At 36.6% G+C, this 15,554-nt stretch overlaps 1 long non-coding RNA gene across 2 annotated transcripts; it reads left to right on the top strand.

The window, feature by feature from the left end:
- The first annotated feature begins 225 nt into the window (after nt 1-225).
- Nucleotides 226-1,081, top strand: LOC120216459. 2 transcript variants are annotated; one of them, XR_005525057.1, is made up of 3 exons: nt 226-256; nt 521-692; nt 801-1,081. It is a non-coding gene; the product is annotated as an uncharacterized LOC120216459 (long non-coding RNA). The 2 variants fall into 2 exon arrangements; XR_005525058.1 differs by having other exon boundaries at nt 521-689.
- The last annotated feature ends 14,473 nt before the right edge of the window (nt 1,082-15,554 follow it).

The raw sequence follows: 15,554 nt of genomic DNA on the forward strand, positions 1-15,554 counted from the left end.
CAACGGCTGTCTCCAAAAACCCGCATATTATAAACGAGAAAATACTCGAGCTTTAACAAATGTTTGATTAATGAATAATTTCTATTTAATTAATTACGTAAGAACCAGATTAGTGGGGGCAGCCTTTTTTTATTCTCCCCCACATTAACTTGTTTTTTAAGAAGGAAATCCCCTCATCTCTCATTGGCTACTGATTCAGATATTTTTTTCTCTCTCTCGTTCATGCTTCGCGTTCTTCAGCTTCTAGCTTCTTCAGGTGTCATTTTATACGTCTCCTTAATTGAATCAGATCTATTTTCATCTATTTTTCTCCTTTTATTTGTTCTTCTTTTGATTAACCTGAAACATGCATAATCATATTGTTGTTTTAATTTTAGTTTTGAGCTTGCATTCTCAGCTTTAAACGCGAATGCTGATTCTTTTTCTGTAAAGTACTTTGTAGTTTGTGAATTTTACGAACTGTTATTTTGCTTCGATTCTGAATTTGTTACTGATGGTGGTTTAAAACTTTGTCTTGTAGTTACTTTGTTTTAAATCCGTTTGGTTACCTAAAAAGTGACTGAAAAGAAATCCATAAGAGTGAAGCGTACTTTTTTGTTGAAAACAATTATACAATAATATGTTTTTGACATGTTTTCTCGCCAATGGACTGGATAAATGGAGTGTTTTACACCTACGGTAGAAACGCTGTTGTAAAATCTATCTGTATCATTTTCTTCCTCTTTATTGCAACCTATTTTTTCTGCTTTTTTGTTCTAAAAATGATCTCTACAGGAGTTGACATTTTAGACTATTTTCAGGTTAAATTAAGATGGAATAGCGAGTGCGTTTTAGATTCAAAGCAATTTAGCTTTTTAGCCTCGAGGTAAATTTTACTATTATTCTTCTTAAAATTTTCATTCGCGCTATTTTGTTTAGAAAAAAAAGTATGATCTCTTGGAGTTTTTTGAATAGTGTGTTAGCACGGTTCGCCTTCTTTAGTTTTGATTGGGTCACTACAAATCAATTGTATGATTATATCACTATAGCTTCAATTTTAACATTTTGTACTGAATGATCTTTGATTACCTCGTCTGCACTGAGATGCGAAAACTATGTCACGGTAATAAGTTTTCGCATAGTTCTTATATTCTTTTTTTTTTCTCTTTGCAAATTAACGTTTCACTTGGTTTTGCAATCGTACTATATTTAATGCCTTCATTGCTGGAGAATCATCATTATTAAGGATGATAATGTGCATAGTATAATCCTTGTTTCTTTCAATAAAGCAATAAAATCCGTATAAATTATTGTGGTAACAATTGTCTTTATTGTCATGCTAGATTTTTTAATACATACAATTTCTAGTCATTGAACACTTGTCAAAATAATGAACATTTCTTTTTCAATAGGGTGCATGATTTGTACCGTGTATCAATATTTTGTATTCATAAGTTTTCTGAGTAGATTAGCTCTATCGGTTATATTTTTTTTATGAATATTTTGTGTTGTATTCATAAGTTTTATATTTTTTATGAATATTTTGTGTTGTATTCATAAGTTTTATATTTTTTTATGAATATTTTGTGTTGTATTCATAAGTTTTCTTTTCAACACTTATTTTTTTCCCTTAAAGTTTTGTCCCCACAAGAAGGTGGGTTTCGGTGCTAAATGACCATTTTTCCTTTCGAAGTAAGGCTAAGCTATTGAATTTCTTAGTGTTGGTTTTTGTAGATGTTTTCTTCACTTCATTGGAACTACTGACGGATAATTTGTTACCTTAGCCTCTAGTATTCTTTAATTTTGTAAGTAACTATTACGGATAATATTTCTCTAAAAAAACTTTCAGTATTTGGTGTTAGTATTGGAAATATATCCTTGTTTGATTCAATTTTTGTTACTACTAGATATAATTATATGAACAAGTTTAGGTATTCGATTTCGGTTTGAACTATTTGGCATTTATTTAAAGTTCTGATTTTCTAAATTGAAGATATGGAATAATATCAAATTGCTAGTAGTACATATTTATAACAATATAAATTTGAGATGATACCAGTATTTAGATTGAAGTGGCATATTATGATACAAAAAGGCATTTCTTCACTTCGAGTTTATGTGGTATTTGCCATTTTCTACATAACCAGTAGGAGATGTGTTGTTGTATGTCCTCTTTTCTCATCTCCTTCCGATTAAGTTGTTAGAAGCTACATTAATCTACAATATGCTAATCTTGTAAAGGTAGAGATTGTAGCACCAGAGGATTTAGACTATCAATAACTAGCATAGTTACTAGCAGAGTACTATATAACTAGTATAGTTACTCGCAGAGTACTATCAAGTAGCAGCTAAGCATGGTTACTTTAAATGACATCCACTTCTACGACGTTCTTTAAATCCCACCTTTTGATTTTGTGACAATTGAAACAACACATTGTATGAACATTATTATCCAGCATTTAATCACACACCTTTTGATTTTGTGCCAATTGAAACAGCTCATGGTATGAACATCATTATCCAGTCATTTAATCAACAGAAAGACAGAACTTTTGGCTTGAGATAGAAAAGCTTTTAACTCAATTTGAAATAGAACACTGTTGTTAACGAATGGTCGAATCCAAATTTGAAAGGTATGTTCCTTTCCATATCTTGTAACTTCTTTTATTCATTTTTTCTTTATTTTTTAACATTGTATATTTATATGTATATTAATTAAATATTATTATTTGCTCAATATATAAAAATTTATTTATTTGAAGATATTTATATATATGAAATATTAGTATATATTATATATACACAAAGTTTAGGCAATTAACCATCTTACTTTTATAGTCTAATATATTCTTTTATTAATAAAGTGAAAAAAATAGAAAGTTTGTTGTTTTTTTTTCTTTTTAGAAGATAGCATATATGATAACTATTTTAAAAGTTTTATTTTACTTGCCACTACTTTTCATTTGATATGCAGGTATAATTACAAAATAATATTTATTCTAAATACTTGAACCCGTGACCTCTAGAAACTGCTGCAACTGATGGTGCTTTACCTGTGACCTCTAGAAACAACAATGGTTCTTTTAACCACTGAAGTAAGTGGTTCGTGCAACATTTTAGTAATTTTTAAATATAACTGAAGTTGAATTATTCTGGTCAGAAACAGTTAGCCGTAATTATGGTGGAAGCAGATAAGATGGGGAGAATGAGAGACAGTGTGAGAGGTCGTTCATCCTCCGATGAGAAGTGGACTGTATTTGTCGACAATCTTAGTAAGAGAGTTAATAGATCAGAGTTAAGAGAGATTTTTAATCATTATGGTAGAGTCGTGAGGGTCTTTATTCCAAATTTAATGGTCAAACCAAATTATAAATCATCAACGTTTGCCTTTGTGCAATATGATAAGGAGGAAGGCTGTAGAAGAGCGGTTCAGAATGTTGATGGAACGTTGATCGACGGGAAGAGAGTCTCAGTGGGGATTGCAAAGTACAGGAAGGGCAGGAAAAGAGCAACAGAAGAAAATAGAGTTCAGTTGGAAGGATTTATGTCAGTTAGAGGGGACAATGGGAGGCAAGAGGTTGAACTGGAGAATCCGAGAAGCCTGAAGGATGGTAGGCAGCAGGTTGAACTGGAGAAACAGCGAAGTCTGAGGGATGGTAGAACGTATAAGGAGGTTTTGAATGTGGAGAATAGAAGTATGATGGTTAATGAAATTATGGAAAATAGGGGAGGTCAGAATATGAATTTGAATGGAGTAAGGAATGTATGGGAAATGCACATCCCATCACAAGATTCATGCTGGGTGAAAAAGTCCTTAACAGGGGTTATCAAAGATCACTTACAGCCTGCTGTAGTGATGAAGGCCTTGGCAAAGGAGGGTTTTGAGGTAAAAATAGTAAGGTGGGGATATGTAAGGAATGCCAGTATTATTGTGTTCAATTCAAAAGAAGATTTAGAAAAGGCGTGGTCGAGTTTCCAGGAGAAGTTAAGCTTCTGGTTTGACTGGTTAGCTTTGGTGTTGAATGAAGAAGGTGTTCCTCTGGCATATTGCTTGGTGGAGCTGGTTGGTTTACCTCTTCTTAGCTGGAATGAACCTTTCTTGGAAAAACTTGCAGCAAGGTTGGGAAAGTTTGTTAACATCCCTGAGAAGACAAGAAATAGAGAGGATCTCTCATCGGCAACAGTGTTGTTAAGGGTAGCAAGTCCGTTCGATGTACCCGAATTTATACTGTGGGATCATATGGTAGATCCTTTAAAGTTAAAGTTAATTTGGATCTGTCGTGTAATGTAAGTGTTGATGCGAATGGAGTCGAGTTGGAGAACTATTCAAATAATGGTTACAGTGTTGATTTTTCAAAGGAAGATGAGGGAGGAGATGCAGTGAAGGAAGAAGATAAACGGGGAATCTCAGCTGAAGGAATTTGGTCAAAGTTAGGCACGTGCTTACACAAAAGTCAAGAAAGTGGGTAAGATGGTGGAAAGTGGGGAACATGCTCTGGAAAAAGTCTCTCACACATCCCAATATTAATGGGATGTCAGACAATTTTAATTTGAATTAAGTCCTAATAGGGATTATGCGGGGCTTGGGCTACGTGAGTTCAGAGTTGTTCAACCCATTCAGACTCAAATTGGGAGTCATATTCCCCAGTTACTAAATTAATTTCTGCTGGGCCTACTGTTAAATTGAAGTGGGATGGGACAAAATTTCATTCAAAGGTTCAGTCTCCTCTTGAATCAAATGAAAATGAAAGATGCATCGTAATAGAGGATAAAATTGAGGGAGTATAGGCAAATCAGATTAATGTTCTTGGTAAGCAAGTGGAAGGAAAACTGATACAGGAAGAAAACAATGAATTCAATATGAAGAGTGCTAAAAAGTGGAAGCTGGGATTTCCTGTTTCTAAATGTCTGTCTATAAGAAGTGCTCTTGATGGAAGGAGAGGAAAATCAAGTTATACTAGAGCGTATAGAAGAACAAGGAATAGACGTATATGGTTGAATTCGGGTAAGGAAGAAGATGTCATTTGTGCAGAGGGTTTTCTAATTCAGAAACAGAATAATTTTGAGCTCAGTAATAATCAGCAACTGTCTCCAAAAATTAGTGGATGTGAACAGGACAAGGACATCACCTGTTATGTAAATTTTCAAGATACATTTATGGCTCCTTTAATTCGTGGTGAATACTCAAAAAGTGTGGCAGCAGCTTCTTCAATCACTTCAGGGTCAAGAAAAGAATATAGAAGGAAGAAAAGAGGCTTAATCACTGAAGCCATGGACTGGGTTAATATCTATACTGCTTCTTCATTCACATTCTCGAAGTTGTTGGAGGAAGCATTGGCTACTTGGCAAGTTTCTCAAATGTTGGGTATTTCTTTCAACGAAGGGAAGGAGGCTTTTATTGAAAAAATTTTAAGCCTTGAGAGACATTCAAAGGCAGTAAAGGAAGCTTGACTGTAGATCAGTATTTGCTGTTTGCAGTATTGGTTTTTGCTGTTTGGGTGTTGACTATTTTATATGAATAAACTAAGTATTCTAACGTGGAACATAAGGGGCCTTGGGAGAAGTGAAAAAACTGTAGCAGTTGCAAGGCAAGTTAGGAAGTTAAAACCGGTTTTTCTATTCATTCAAGAATCAAAGTTGGAACAAGTCCATGTGTCGATTACAAGGAGGATAGGGGGTAATTTGCTAAAGGGAGTACTGGTATCTCCAGCTCAAGGTTTATCGGGGGGGGGGTTGATTACTATGTGGAATGAAAGTGTGGTTCAAGTCATTTACCAGTATGTTCACAGCAGGTTTTTGGCAGTAGTGGGGAAATTGATGAATGGTCAAATGGAGTTTGTTTTTATGTGTATGGGCCATCTATCGAATCTGAAAAGGAAGAATTTTATGGGGAGCTGCTGCAATTTGTTATGTCACAGAATTTTCCAGTTTGTATTGGGGGAGATTTCAATGCGTATATTGATACGGAAGAAAAGCAAGGGAAATCACAAAATTGGAATTCAATCGATATCCTTAGATCATTTGTGCAACAAGTTAATCTCATTGATTTGCCTTTGTCAGGAGGAACTTATACGTGGTGCAACAATAGAGAATCTTCAACATGGGTGAGGCTCGATCGGTTCTTAATTTGTGCCAGATTTCTTAACAGTTTTCCTAATGTTACTCAGAGTCTTCTACCGAAATCAATTTCAGACCACAATCCGGTTTTGTTGGAGGATGCTTCTATAAATTGGGGACCTAAACCTTTTAGGTTCTTTAATTTTCTTTTAGAAGAACAAGGATTTGATGATTTGGTTGAAGAATCAATAGCAGTAGAGAAAAAAAAGAAGAATACAAGGGGAATTTTCAGGATGTTACAGGTTACCAAAAATAAAATCAAAAACTGGTCTGGTAGCTGTCACAAAGGGCTGGTAGAATCCATCTCGCAGTTGGAATTAAAAATCACTGATTTGGACAGAAAATCTCAAGGTGGAATTTTGTCTTAAGGGGAGTGGGATCAACTGATTGAATTTAAAATAGAGTTATGGAGGCTGTTGAGAATCGAGGAGAGGATCTGGTTACAGAAATCAAGAACCAGATGGATTAAAGATGGAGATAGAAATACAAGGTTTTTCCACCCAAGTGCTTTGAAGAGAAACAAAATTAATACCATTAATTCATTGAAGTCTGAAGGGAGATTAATTTCAGATCCAGAACAGATAAAAGCAACGGTGTTCAATTTTTTCAAGAATGCTTATAATGTAAAATCAACTTTGGAAGTTGCAGGCTTTGAATTTGATTTTAAGCAACTGACAGCAGTTCAAAGGGATTGCCTTGAAGCACAATTTTCAGAGCAAGAAGTTTGGCAAGCAATTGCTTCCTCTGAGAGCTCTAAAGCTCCTGGCCCTGATGGTTTTACCATGGGATTTTATAAGAAGTACTGGTTGAATTTGAAGGAGCAGATCATGGAGTTTTTCTCCGACTTTTATAAAGAAAAGGAATGGGTTCATGGGGTAAATCATGCATTTATTACCTTGATTCCTAAAAAGGGTAATCCAGAGAGTATTGAAGACTACAGACCTATTAGTCTCGTTAGCAGCTTGTACAAAATTCTTTCGAAAGTTCTTTCTAAGAGACTTAGTTCTTGTATTAATGATATTGTAAGCCACACTCAATTTGCTTTTATTCCGAGGAGGCAATTATTGGATTGTGCGTGTTTAGCTAATGAGGGAATCGACTATTGGAGGAAACAAGGGCTTAAATGGGTCGTTTTTAAAGTGGATTTCAGTAGAGCGTATGATTATGTAGATTGGCAGATTATTTTGAGGCTTTTGAATGAAATGAGATTCGGTGACAGGTGGGTTTCTTGGATTTCACAGTGTATCTCCACCGCTTCGATTTCGGTCTTAGTGAACGGGTCTCCTACTGAAGAGTTTAATATTGCAAAAGGATTGCGACAGGGCTATAGTCTTTCTCCTCTTCTCTTTAATGTGGTTGGTGAATTACTTCATTTGATGCTATCGAAAGCTGTGGATTGTGGCCTTTTCCAAGGGTTTTCTTTCGGCAAAAATCAAAACAATTTCACTTTGTCTCACATTCAGTTTGCATATGACTTAATTATTTTTTGCCATGCTTCCATTACTCAAATTAAGAATGTTAGAAGAGTTTTGAGGATTTTTAGCTTAATTACGGGACTTTATCTAAATTTAGTCAAAAGTAAACTGTATGGTGTTAATGTGGACGATGCTATTCTGGGAGAGTGGGCTTCGACTTTGGCTCCTTCCCGTCGGTATACTTAGGCTTACCTTTGGGGGCTACAAGGAATTGCGTGAAATTGTGGGAGCCTGTAATTGACAACTTTAATAAAAAATTGGTAGGGTGGAAAACTTCTTCTTTGTCATTGGCGGGTAGATTGGTTCTCATCAAATCAGTGTTGTCTTCTTTACCTATCTTCTATCTTTCTTTATTCAAGATTCCGTCATCTATTTGTCAAAAGCTAAATTCTATGATGGCAGCTTTTTTATGGGGTGGAGGAATGAAAAGAAGAAGTTGCATTGGGTAGGTTGGAACAAAATTTGTATTCCGATAAGTGGTGGAGGTTTGGGAGTTACTGATTTGAATCTTACTAATCGAGCTTTGTTGGGAAAGTGAGTTTGGAAGTTTGCTAATTAGAAGCATTCGATATGGAAGAGATTCGTTTGTACCAAACACAATGTTAGCTGCCATTCTATGGATATTTCCAAGGTCCACTCTCCCAAGGACTCTTGGATTTGGAGGGGAATTGTGAATAACTTCACCAAAGATGATTCTATTAGAGGTTGCCTTAGATCCCAAGCTAAGTTACAAGTAGGGAATGGCATTTCGATTTCCTTTTGGAATGATGTATGGTCAGGGGATTTACCTTTGAAAGTCCTTTTCCCTAGGATTTATGCGCTATCTTCAAACAAAATGGGTAATGCTGCAGATTTTGGTAGTTTTGATTCGAATGGTTGTGAGTGGAATATAAAGACTAGAAATCTTTGCGATTGGGAAGGAGATCAGTTGGTAGAGCTTCTGGATTTACTTAAAGACATTAAATTAATTGATTCAGTGAAGGATTGTTTACTTTAGGGAGATGCAGGTGAGGGGCTGTTTTCGGTTAAGGAGTGCAGGAAGTCTCTTTCAGCTTATAAAGATGTTTCTTTTCAGTGGAATAAATGTGTGTGGTCGGGTTTAGTCCCTCCTAGGGTCGAGGCTTTCCTTTGGCAAGTATCTCATAAAAAAGTTGCAGTTATAGTGGAATTGAAGAAAAAGGGGATTCTAATTGGGGATGATTTTCTATGCCCTCTATGTAATTCATGTGAAGTATCTGTTCAACATCTTTTTATTGCTTGCCAGGTTTCGTGGGACTTATGGAACAGAGTAATTGCCTTTTGGGGTATTTTGTCAGTTTTACCAGGTGATCCACAATCCCTTTTAAGCTCTTGGTCTGAGTTGAGGCCTTATTCAACTATGTGGAAGTTAATTCCAGGGGCAGTCTTATAGTCGATTTGGAAAATCAGAAATGAAATAATTTTTGAAAAAGTTAAACTAGATAGGTTCAAGTTGTTCTTCACTGTTTGGTTCAGATTAGCAAAATGGTTCCTAGCCAAGTTTTCGAATTTCTCTACTCAGGTGGATTGTTTGATTGGTGATCCTTCACTGGCTGATGATCTTTCGATTTTTAAGGAGTTGAATACGCCTAAGGTATGTTGGACTCATATCAATTTTTATAAGATGAATGTGGATGGAGCAATTAGTAGAACCGGGATGAGTGCTGGTATTGGGGGTATCATGCGAGATTGGAATCGATCTGAGCTTATTTCCTTTTCATAGAATGTTGGTCCTAATCCTATCATTCTAGCAGAATTGAAAGCTATCAAGAAAGGCATTGAAGTCTTTGTCGCCTCAGTTTGGGTTTCGAAGGGGAGACTGATTGTGGAAAGTGACATCAAGCAAGCAGTGGATTGGATTCTTGATCAAGCCACAGTTCCTACATTCCTAAGTCAGTTTGTTAAGGACTTAATGTCTGTTGTATCTTTGCATGATATTATTGTGAGGTGGATTCCTAGGAGCTGTAACTACGAGGCTGACAAACTAGCTAAGGAGGGAATTGGGTGTTGGTTATCTGTGTTCCCCTGGGTTTGAGTGTTTAGCAGTAGGGTTTTTTTGGTGTTTGTTAAGTTTTATGTAACTCTTGGGAGTTCTGTTAAGTCTTATGTACTCCGTTTGAAATCAATAAAATTGAGACTCTTTTCCTCCTTCCGCTAGCTGGTTCTTACCATAGGGTTAAGGACCACTAAGAGGGAGGTTTTTAATGAGGTCTCCTATTCCTATAAAAAAAAATTATTCTGATCAGAAAATAAAACCGTTATAATTAAAAGGTTCGACTATTATCCTTAAACTACTAATATTCCAATCAACACTAATGGAATTCAATTACTTATATTCCAATCAACTGTAATGGAATTCAGTTAATCTTCTTTCGTAAATCGGAATATGTACATGATATCTATACACTTCTACACAACTAAATAAGTATTTAGGTCGTTGGCTAGCGAGTATAGTTAGACCATGTCATATTCTAATCGGACTTGACACTCGTTGTTAACAAGCTATCTCGACAAGAGGAAGAGCTATCCACGTTAGGTTATCATTTTTTGGAAGCTCGTAAGACACTAGAGGCTAGGACCCACTTCAAGGTTTGCTATACTCCTAGATCTTGTAATTCTGTGGCTCATACGTGGGCTCTTAGGTCTGGTAATGCTTTGTATTTTGACTCAGTTTGTCCTGAGCTTATATCTTCTGCTGTATCCAACGATTATGTTTATGGTAATACAAGTTCCTAGGCCACTTTTTTCCCCTTATAGGCTTAGAAGGGCTTTTAATGAGACCCGTTTTTTCTTAAAAAAGTTAAGTATTTAGGAAACTACCTCCTATAAAAAAGCAATACTAAATAGAATAAAAAACTAATTAGCTTCTGATTTTCTAATAACTATAAAACAGGAAATTAACTCCCAACTTCTAGGATTAAGTATTCTACATATACAAGTCTTTCATTGTGTTCTAGGTTGAATTTTGTGGGATTCATAATCAATTTTCTCTTGATTTTTCATCATGCCTATTTTTCTCCTACGATGTCTTAGTCCAAAAGTTTTCTAAATGTTTAATAGATTAAAGCTCATTTTAAGTTCCAAATCTTTCGAGCTATTGTTAACAACATTTCAAATCAAAGAACAATCATCTTCAAGATCAATTTCTTAGAGATTCAACATGTGAATTAAGGATTAGGATACGTGTAATGTTGGTGATTGTAGGATAGGACTTTTAACTTATCGGTTGAGAACTAAGTATATTTAGTTTAAATTAGCAAAGTGAGATTAGAGAGGTTTGTAATGGTTTAATATCAGGGATGGATGCGGTGAGGCGAAAACAATTTTTAATAGAAAATACATAGAAAAAATTTAAAATATATGATAATTTTAAATTGAAGGGTGACTGTCCCCACTTGCCCCCAGTTTATTATTGATTGTCAACATTCCTCAAGGTTGAAGCGGATTGAGGTTATTCACCAATGCCTGACGACTCATGTTAAATGTCTTAACACTTGTGGCAGAATTATTAGTGCTCCGTCTTATCTTTAATTTCTTATTTATGTTCAGATTTATGATTAATATATATCAATTCTTTTTAATAACTTGATGAGTTCAAAAAGTTTAGACAATTTGAACTAGACTAATGGAGTGACTTTTTTTTGCTAAAGCTATGAAACTCGTCTTTGTATGTTCAATATGTATTTGTAGGCATGTGTAAGTGATTTGGCATCATTAGATCTCTTGGAACACATAGCATGTAACTGAATTGAGGCGAGCAAAACAATTGATTTGGGTAATAGTTTGAGATTAAGGCTTGTGTCGGATATGAAACATGTCAGGATCATACACTTGAGTATTTTCCTCCGGTGGTTTGCAAAGATTTTATTGTAGTTAAACCGCCTGCTGAGGTGTTTAATGAGGGTATTGAGTGTTAGAAGTATTCTTTGGTAGGTTGATTCCTTGGACAAATGAGAAATGAGATAGTCTTTGAGAAAGGAAAGTTGGATAGATTCTCACTTTTTTTCATCGTCCGATTCAGGTTAGCGAAATGGTTCCTAGCAAAGTATCCTCTACTTTCTATTCAGCTGGATTCGTTAATTGGTGACCTTTCCTTGGCAGATAATATTTCTGCTTTTAAGGAATTGAATAGGCCTGTCATCTGTTGGAGTCCTCCTCCAGTGGATTTCTTTAAGATGAATGTGGATGGGGCTGTTAGTAGTGTTAGGATGATTGGTGGAATAGGGGGTATTCTCAGAGATTGGAATCAGACTATTCTTATTTCTTTTTCAGAAAATGTTGGTCCTATTCCTCCCCCTATAACAGAATTAAAAGCAATCAAAAAAGGCCTCGACATCTTCGTCTCTTCAGAATGGGTATTGAAGGGTAGGCTCATTATTGAAAGTGATTGCAAGTTAGCAGTGGATTGGATTAAAAATCCATCTTCAATTTCTATTTTTCTTACAAATTTTGTTAAGGAAATTGTGTCTGTTGTTTCTCTTAAAGCTATTATTGTGAGATGGATTCCTAGATGTTGTAATTGCGAGGCTGAAAAGCTAGCAAAGGAGGGAATTGGGTGACTGTAAGCTTTGTTCTAGTTGTGGTGTATGTTTTAGAATACAGGTGTAATAGGAGTGTCTTTAAGTCTTATATAACTGGTTTATCATTAATATAATGAGGTACTCTTTTCCTCCTTCCGCTAGTTGGTACTTGCCTTATGGGTAAATAACTACTATGAGGGAGGTTTTTATGAGACCTCCTGTTTCTATCCAAAAAAAAAAAATTCCTTGGGCGTCTTCCCAATTTTGGTTCCATGCAACATGTGGTTAATTCAATTTGGGGAAAGATGGGCGAAGTGGTAGTTCGATTGGCTGGTGCGAATCTTTTCATTTTTCAGTTTGTCAATGCCATTGATCGTGATTGGTGCTTGAGAATGGGTCATGGCATGTTCGTAATTGTCCTATGATTTTGAGGAAGTGGGAGCTAAATTTGCAGAAATTGGAGGTGGCTCATATTCCGGTTTGGTTTCATCTCTCGTGTGTGCTTCTAAAGTTGTTTACTGCAAAAGGCTTGAGCTACATCGCGGGTGCTCTCGGGACTCCTTTGTACATGGATAGTATAATTGCATCTAGGCAGAGGCTTGAGTATGCTAAGGTGTGTATTGAGGTTTCCCCAGATTTGATAATTCCTCATAGTGTTGATGTCTCGCTTAGTAATGGATCAGTTGTTTCAATTGGTGTGGAGGTTCCTTGGTTCCCTACATGTTGCTTTAAATGTAGTACATTTTCACACTCTGAAAAATCATGTCTGAATCATGTTTAGGATAGTGTTAAGGTTTGGATGCCTAAAAGTAGTGGTGCTGAGCCTAAATATTAGTAGCAATGGTGCAGTGGATGTTAATAGTAGTAATGTTGCAGAGGATGTTAATTGTAGCAAGGTTGTAGTGGATGTAAATTGTAGTAATGATGGTGTTGTTTGTAGCATGTGGCAGGGGATGTTAACTGCATCAATGTTGCAGAGGTTTATTAATAGCAATACTGGAGCATTGGATGTTAATTCGGGGGATACCTTTGGTTGGTATGGTCGAGTTTAATGCTCCTATTGTTGTTGATGAGGGGTAAGTTCTTATTCCTGTGAGTATTGACGACAAGGCTTTAGAGGTTAATGTTAAAGAAGTTTGTGACCTTTCTTCTTCTTCGAAGGGTAAATTGCAGTTTCAGGGCCGTGGTAAGGGTCGTGCGAATAAGGATAAAAAATCATGTCCTTTGCCTACCAGGAATATTTTTGATTCTTTGAATATGAGCAGGAAGTTGATTCTTCTCTTGAGTTGGGGCGTAAGCCAAGGGCAGCTGCCCAGGGGGTGTTGTTTTATTGAATGACATGAAACTTAAAAAGAAAGTTTATCTTGAGAAGGCTGAAAAGGGTGTTGAGGGGCAGGTTATGGGGTTGTCTTCAACTGCTTTATGATAGTTTGTTTTTGGAACGTGAGGGGGTTTAATTCCCCTACCAAGCAAACGGATGTTTATAAACGCTTGAATTGTATGCATGTTGATGTTTTGTGTCTTTTGGAAACCAGAGTGAAGGAGGATAAGTCTGGTGGAATTGTTAATGGTTTGTTTGGTGATTGGAATGTTGCTTTTAATTATTCGAGTGCTGCTGATGGTCGTATCTGGGTGCTGCTTTGGAAGAAGTTCTTGGTTTTTGATATTTTACATACTTCAAACCAGGCTATTTAGGTGCTTGGATGTTTTAAGGGGGTTAAAGTTTATATTACGGCTGTGTATGGTAGCAATAATGGGGTGATTAGGAGCTCTTTGTGGAGTAATCTAAGGAAGTTCGAGGCTTTGATTGACTCTGCTGCTTGGGTTGTTGGGGGCACTTTAATGTTCCCCTTAGTCCTACTGAATGTTCTAATCTTTTGAGTTCCTTGACTCCAAATAGAGACATGATGGATTTGAAGGATTGTTTGGAGGATCTTGCTCTTTGTGATCATCCTTTTGTTGGACCATTGTTAACTTGGTCGAATCGTTAGGAGCAGGGGTTTATTGCTCGGAAGTTAGATAGGGTGCCAATGAATACTGCTTGGGAGGTTGCCTTCCATATTCTCATGTTGAGTTTCTTGCCCTTGGTGGGTCGGATCATTGCCTTGCGGTGGTTTGGTTTGAAAAGTTTGTGAGTGTGAATAAATCGAAACTGTTCAAATTTTTTAATTGTTGGATGATGCATGCTAGTTTTTCTCAAGTTGCGAGTGATTCTTGGGTTCTGTTGACGGGAGGAAATCCCATGGAAGTCCTATTTCATAAGTTGAAAAGACTCAAAGGTGATCTTAAGGAGCTGAATTCTTGGTATATTGCTGATATTTCAGCTCGGGTTGTGTCGAAGAGAGCTGAGCTGGAAGGACAACAACTTTCAAATCTGACTAGGGCGAGTCTGGATGGTATTATATGTGAAAAGAGGCTGTTGTGTGAATTGCAGGATTTGGATTCAGCTGAGGCTGCGTTTTACAAGCAGGAGGCCAAAATTAGATGGATCCAAGAGGGGGACATGAGTACTAAGGTATTCCATTCACGTGTTGCAATTAAGAACAAAAGGAACACAATTAGGGTCTTGGTGATTGACAAGGAGAGCAATTGGAGAGTTTTGAAGAAATGTCTTCTGAAGCGATCAATTTTTTTACCAATTTAATTGCTACTGCTGACGTGAAGGTTACTGCCTGTGATGTGGGTCTGGTCAAGGAATTACTTGAGTACTCGTTCCCTGAAGGGGCTTGGATTTGTAAATCAAGCTTGTTTCAAATGATAAAATTAAGGCTGTAATTTTTAGACAAAGGGACGATAAGGCTCCGGGGCCGGATGGGTACACCCTGTTATTTTTCAAGGCTGCTTGGTCCATTGTTGGCGCTGATTTTTTAAGTACAGTGCGCTATTTCTTTAATACTGGCTTCTTGTTGTCGGCATTTAATTCCACGACTGTGGTTCTTATTCCTAAGACTGTGAATGCGTGTAGGATTCATGATTATCGTCCTATTTCCTATTGCTCAATGATTTATAAGACAAATACAAGGATTTTGGTGAATAACACGTTGCTCGCTCAGGAGTTGGTTGTTGGCTATGCTAGGAAATCAATTTTGACGCGATGTGCGCTTAAAGTGGATCTTCAGAAAGCATTTGGTAGTGTGAGTTAGGATTTTATTATGACTGTTTTGGATGCAATGGGGTTACCTAGGGGATTTCGGGAATGGATCAGAGTTTGCTTAACTTCTTCGCGCTTCTCTATAATGTTTAATGGTAGTCTTGTGGGTTATTTCTGAGGTGCGAGAGGGGTTCGTCAAGGGGACCCTTTGTCCTCCTATTTGTTCGTGTTATCTATGAATGTTCTATCTCGTATGCTGGATGTGGTTGCTAGGAATGGTATTTTCGCTACCATCGTAAGTGCAAGAAGATTGGTTTGACGCACTTGCGCTTCGCTGACGATTTAATGATGTTC

The sequence above is a fragment of the Hibiscus syriacus genome, unplaced genomic scaffold (assembly GCF_006381635.1).
Source record: "Hibiscus syriacus cultivar Baekdansim isolate YM2019G1 unplaced genomic scaffold, ASM638163v2 tig00110160_pilon, whole genome shotgun sequence".
Taxonomy (NCBI): Eukaryota; Viridiplantae; Streptophyta; class Magnoliopsida; order Malvales; family Malvaceae; genus Hibiscus; species Hibiscus syriacus.